The sequence below is a fragment of the Fukomys damarensis genome, unplaced genomic scaffold (genome assembly GCF_012274545.1).
Source record: "Fukomys damarensis isolate Sample0158 unplaced genomic scaffold, DMR_v1.0_HiC HiC_scaffold_13, whole genome shotgun sequence".
Lineage (NCBI taxonomy): Eukaryota > Metazoa > Chordata > Mammalia > Rodentia > Bathyergidae > Fukomys > Fukomys damarensis.
This window is the reverse complement of record NW_022900925.1, coordinates 23,855,785-23,862,079: the sequence shown is the minus strand read 5'-3', so window position 1 is coordinate 23,862,079 and position 6,295 is coordinate 23,855,785. Positions and strand designations below refer to the sequence as shown.

Genomic DNA, 6,295 nt, shown 5'->3' with positions numbered 1-6,295 from the left:
ATTTACATATATACATATATACATATGTATATATATATGCCATTAATTAAAGAGTCCTAATAATACTGTACACACTGTAAGGCTGAGGCAGGAGAATCACAAGCTTGAGTCCAGTCTGGACAGCAAAATCCTGTGTCAAAATAGATTATAAAAAGGAAAAAGAACATAGCTCAGTGCAAGAACCCTGGATTCAGTCTCTGATACTTAAATAAATAACATTATGGAATATTTATATTGTGAGACATTTAGGTTTTTCTTTCACTTTCAGTAATGCTGCAGTGAGCATATTTATGCAGACACCTATGTTTGTAGGTTTTAGTTATGTCTTAGAATAGGTTTTTAAAAAATTCCTGAGTATGTCTTGTAATGAATCTTTATTATTTACTTATTTATTTTTGGTACCAGGCATTGAACTCAGGACCTCCCATTTGCCAGGCAAGCACTATGCCACTGAGCTACATCCTGGCTCTCTTGTAATGAATCTTGATGGATTGTTTTAATTCACATGTCTCCTTTCCTGCCCTCTGAGGCTTATGTCATTGCACCTTTGCTAATAGGACGTTACCTTTTAGAAGTATTTTCAATTTTGATATGCTGTGTTCTCACTCTTACTTACAAATTCATAGCAGACAATGCCTTACATTGTGCTAGGCTAAAATATATTTATTTATACTTTATATTTTTGTGTCAAGTGTCTGTGGATTTTTTGGTTTGTTGGTTTATTTGCTTTTGAGACAGGGTCTTGCTGTGTAATTCAGGCTGGCATCAAACTCAAGGCGATCCTCATGCTTTGGCCTCCCAAGTGCTGGGATTACAGGTGTACACCACCACAAGCAACCTTCTTGTCTGTGTTTTATCCTTTGTGCATTTTTCTCTTTGCACTCCAGTTTTTCTTTGCAATTTTTATTAATTCTGTGTATTACAATTATCTACCATACTAATATTTTTTGTAAATTTTTGCCATTTTGCTTGCCTGTTGATGTTGATTCTTACAGGTCCCATACAAATTTGATTTTTAATAAAATATATAATCCGTTGTTTTTATGTTTAGGCAATGCTTCCTGTGTCCTGGGGTTGGTTTTTCACTTAGTTTCATCTGATTTCTTTTCTTACTTTTTTAAAAATATAGTATATTGCTCAGTGGTCTCCACCTTCCATTTCTACTGCCCAATTTGAATCTAAATTTCTCCCTCTCCCTCCCCTTCCCGGCCACCCCTACCTTTCCTTACCCTGTTGCTCGGGATGGAGCCCAGAGCCTTGCACATGCTCATGTGCTAGGCAAGTGCTTTACGCTGAGCTACAACCCCAGCTCCAGGTCTTTGTCTTTTTAAGTTTACACTTAGCACTTAAACCATCAGACTAACAGTCTCTTAAGCACTTCTCTGATCTCCTCAGCCCGGTGGATCTCCACATACACCTTCACGTACCGTGCAGATCTTACCTGCTCTTCTTTGCCTGTGGAATAAACCACACTCTCAAGCCTGTGCTGGAGGCCTTTAGTTACTCATCACCTTGCTGTGACTTTTCTCTCCTTGCCACCTGCTTCAGCAGCACGCACTTGGGCCATCCAAGGTGGCTGCTACTGTCCCAGGAGCACACTCCCTGTCCCTCCGCCATGTCTTCGTCCTGCTCCCTTAACCTGGAGCTGTTCCAGCCCCAGCCTGCTCTGTCCTTGAGACACAGGTGTCCCCCAACCCCCACCAAGCAGGTGGCATTCTCCTTTGAACCTGTTTTATTTGTTCCTCTTTAACAGTATTTGTTAACAGTTCACAGAAGTGCTTAAAAGGGGTTTGCCAAGAATGTTAAACCTCTTAAGTTAAGGAAGTGGTCATGTTTTCTGAAATCTAGGGTTTAATGTCATCGAGGTTTTACACTAACACATTTGGGATAATGTATTTTAACTTCCAACAGTATCTTGCCTTATATAGCATTTTGCAGCACAGGTATTGCTTAGGGGCTTTCTCCAGTTGCTGTCAGCCGTCTCTAGGCAGGAGAATACACCGTGCACCCTAGTGCTGACATGCAATATGATGCTGAAACGTCTTCTCCGTGTCTTTTCTTTTCTTATAATGTAAAAATAGTCCTTCTTGTTCATTAGGTTCTTGAGGATGAAATTCTCTTTATAATTTCTTCTTTCTGGGGGCTGTTTTAAATGTAATCATTACAGGCAATTATTTGATTTAGCTCATTGGTGCCTGCCTGCTTCGTAAGCGCAAGGTCCCAAGTTTGATCCCTGATACCATTAAAAATAAATAAAATTTGTGCTTTCATGCACAGTATGTGTAGATTCTGCCACTGTCCCTTTGCCTGCAACATGGACAGAGACCCATTCATAGCAAACCTAAAAACAATTGATCACAGGCTTCCTGTCTGAGATGCCTTTGAAGGCCTTCAGCTTACAAGTCTGTACAGTTGCTGGTAAGATTATTTTTGCACACATTCCTATAAAATGGATGAAGAAGAGTTTCTTGCCTCTTGCTGCAATCTCTCCAAATCATCCAGCTCCTTTGATATACTGTCCTCTGTTCCCATGGCACTCTGTATGCGTCCATGTTATATATAGTGCTCCCCACAGGTTGCCTCCTAATTATTTGTGGTGAATGTCTCCATTCTAGACTGTTGCATGGCTGGAGGGCCAGCTCCTTATTTTGTTCACGGCTCATGGCCATGCTGGAAAAGCCCCAGAAATAAAAGATCCAACTCTGGGACTTCTCATTCCCAGCTCTTTGATTAGAGGGTTTTGAAGGTCATTTTTACTTAGTATGAACTGTGGGAAAAAGGCTTTCAAGAACACTCTTATTTCATCACTTCCAAGAGTGTAACTTGTAACTTTGTATTCTACCCTAGGTTTTCTCCTGGCCATCTTAGCTGTGTTATTTATACCAGGTTTGGTTTCTGGTGGCTCTCTTGCAAAGTATTGGTTACTATGGAAACAGGACCAGAGAGGACTGATAGGCCTCTGATGTCCAGTTATGGCTTTAGGTCAGTTTTTTGGACTGCTTTCACAATTTGTTTTAATAAGAAAACAATTCTGAAATTGATTCTGTGTGTGCACTAACAAGGCGTGAGAAAACCTGGTTACCTTCTGTTACTTTGAATGTTGGTATTGTCAAGTCAAGAAGGGATTGCCTGTTGTGCTGAGTCCCGTCCTGAGTCCTGAGAAGCTTACTAATGCCCTGGAAAATGAGGTCTCGAGTGAGCCATGACCACACCTTGTCTTCTGGCCATTGTCTCCCTCTGGAGAGCAGAGCACTTTATAAACATTAACTCTTTTACCCTCTGGGTGCCTCCACTTAAAAGGTAAATAAGACTGAAGGCTCTTTCCTCTCCAATATAGCTGAGGAAACATCAGCTGGAGAGGGAGATTACTTGGTCAGAGGCGGGTGAGGCGCCGAGGTCCTGGTGTGCGGGGTCCCAGCAGTGTGGCCTGAGAGCTGCTTCCTGTGCGTTTCTCCTTTCCACTTCTGTGAGGCTGGTGGGGGCTGGGCCTTTTGTCCCTTGTGTGGGATGTGAAATGCTGCAAAGACGGGCGCTTGTTCTTCAGTGCTTTGTGCTCCTTTATAAGAAAGAAGAAATCGATACACATTTTCTCGTCCACACACTCGGCAGCACTCCGCCTCCCCTCCTACAGCTCGCTCCTGCAGGGGAGGCACAGAGTGTGCACCGAAACAGACACCCCCACCCCACCCTGCTTTCAGGGCAAAGAGTGCAGACTACTCATTTTGCACTGGGCAGTCGTGCTTTTTAAAGCCAGTCATATCACTGGCTGAGGCTATCAGACTGCGACCCACCGGGGCTGGGTGGTGGGGCCAGGGGAGAGGTGGTCCTCTTGCCCGTGTTCACAAGCTGAGGAGTCCTGGGGTGGCCCTGCAGAACATTTACCTGGCGGGTGTCTGGCCTGGACCTCCCTTTTTCCAGGTCATTCTCTTTCTTGCAGAGGAGGGAAGTTCTTTGTAGGATCTGTTAGAAACCAAAAAAAGGCGGAAGCAGCAGTTTGCATTTTAAAAAATTAATATAAGCTCCTGAGTTTGATCCCCGATACCAATAAATAATAAAAATTAATATGCGGATAAGCTGTCCAAACAGCCCTATCCCTGATTGGATTTTATTTTTTAATTATAAAATATGGTACAGATAGCTGTAGTTTTGTGTTGTAGCTTACGGTCATTGAACAGTTAGGTGTGGAATGACAAAGAATTTGCGGCCATTATGAACAGCAGCGGTAGTTTGGGTGACAGAAAAGCCTTGCAGGTGGCTCAGCTGTTCTGTAGGGTGGGAGTGGCTCTGGGGGTGCAAGGCAGGGCTCAGGCTGCAGGCCTCCTGCCCACAGAAGCACCTGTTAGAGCCCAGAGCAGGCCCAGGCTCATCAGGCGGCTGCTGAGGGAAGGAGGGCTAAGAGCCAGTGTGGGACGAGGGAGCTGGAAGGACCAGGGGTGCCAGGCAAACACTGGCCCCGAGCAGGTGGACAGTTAGCTCTTGGGGTCCTGCAGCCCTGCAGCGTGTCCCTCGGTGTCGCCAAATTGTCAGTACTGCTTTCGCCTTCGGTGTAGTCATGAGTTTTTAAGCAACTCATTACCAAGAGTGGGAGCAGAGTGCCTTGCTGAAGCTGTGTGGCCGAGCACGAACCCCTCTGCTGATCGCTGCCGTTTTTGACCCCACACAACTTTAGGTTAGAGTGGAGCAAGCAAGGCATCCTGTGCTCGGGCAGCAGTCCTGGCGCAAATACACATGTAAGCGGATGTCAACCTCACCTTCCCTGCAGTAGGGGTGATTCACGTCTAAGCAGTGAAGCATCCCCGGCTTTAACAGGAGCTGTTAGAGGGGCTGCTGTTTGAACAAGGAGCTTCATCTTCCTGAAGCCAGCAGTCACAAAACCGTAAACACAATGCCAGCCAACTCTGTTACCAGAATCGCAGTGGCTTGACGTTAATATTAACATCTCCAGCAAGGCAGAGAGCTCGGCAGCCTGGCTCCAGAATAAAAATAAATAAAAATAAAGAGAAAACTCTGCTAAAAACAGTGAGGTGATTTGTCGTCTTTCCTTTGTAAGGCCATTTGTCTTCTCTCGCATCAAATCTGTTATAAAACAGTCAAACTGTGAAAGTGGAAATCATCCCAGGAATATGGAATATTAATGCCCAGGAAAGAGCAGTGTCCCTTTTGTCTGAAAAGCTGTGTTCTCCCCCCACATCCCCCGCATGCAAGTCCAGTAAGGTAAAATTACTTTTCTTTAAGAATATGAAAGAAGCTAGTTGTAGAAACAGTGGAAGTTTCGAGTTAGTTTTCTTCCTTTGTTAAAGGAGAGGATTTGTTACCGATGAATGAGAGTACTGTTAAAATTTAACCCTAATTTCCTTCCCACTCCTTTGTCCCTCTTCCCTCTCCTTCCTTCTCACCATCCTTTCATTTCTTTTGTTTGGGGCCTGAACCTGCTTCTTTGAACATTTATAAATCTTGAGTCTGTCCGATCTTTAGGAGACAGGCCAGAGGCCACATGTCACCATCTGTAATTTAAAGCTGTAGGACTAAAAGCATTTGCAGAGGTTTGAAGGACCTAGTTTTGACCTGACCAAAAGAGCACATTGGAACAGACCTTCTCAAGTCTCCTTCAAGCCCTGGGAGAATGGTGATGAGAGCAGACACGCTGGGTAATTTATGGGCTGCGTAGGCAGAGCTTGTGCGCCCAGCCCCCTTAGAAATGGGTCGTGTACTGCCATCTTGTGGCGGATGTGGGCAGCTGCGGTTTTCTGTCTTGGAGCATCTGAAGAGTGGAGCTAATTGGAGATCATTTCCTTGCTTCCAGATTTATGGAATGAAGGACACAGAGGAGATTCTCTGAGTCCATTGCTGCTTTGCTAACTTGGTCCTGTTAAGAAAGAGGTCTTAGATGAGAGAAAGTTGCTTTTGTTTCCTTTTACCTCTTGTGTTTTGTTTTATTTTGTTGTGGGGTTTTCATTTATTCTTTTGTTTTCTGTGTGTTGGGGGGTTATTGTTTGGTTTGAGTGTGGTTTTGAAGTGGGATGTGGTGAGATTTCAGGAAAGAAGCCTGAAATTTACTTGTTGGAGATGTTGGGAGAAGAAGAGAGATCTGTGCTGACCTTCCTTGGCTGCATTCAGGAATCTTAGGCTTTCTGTTGTTGTGACCTTGCTAGCATTCTAGATGATACTCACATTTTTTGAGGGGGGTACGGGGAATCGAAATTGGGACCTTGTGCTTGCAAGGCAGGTGCCAGAACGACTGAGCTAAATCCCTGGCCCAACATTCACTCTTTTTTTTTTTTTTTTTTTTTTTTCC

At 44.2% G+C, this 6,295-nt stretch overlaps 1 protein-coding gene across 1 annotated transcript in view; it reads left to right on the top strand.

The window, feature by feature from the left end:
• The window catches only part of Aatf (apoptosis antagonizing transcription factor), a 97,436-nt gene that overhangs the window by 83,508 nt on the left and 7,633 nt on the right, over positions 1 to 6,295 (top strand). The window lies entirely within an intron of this gene.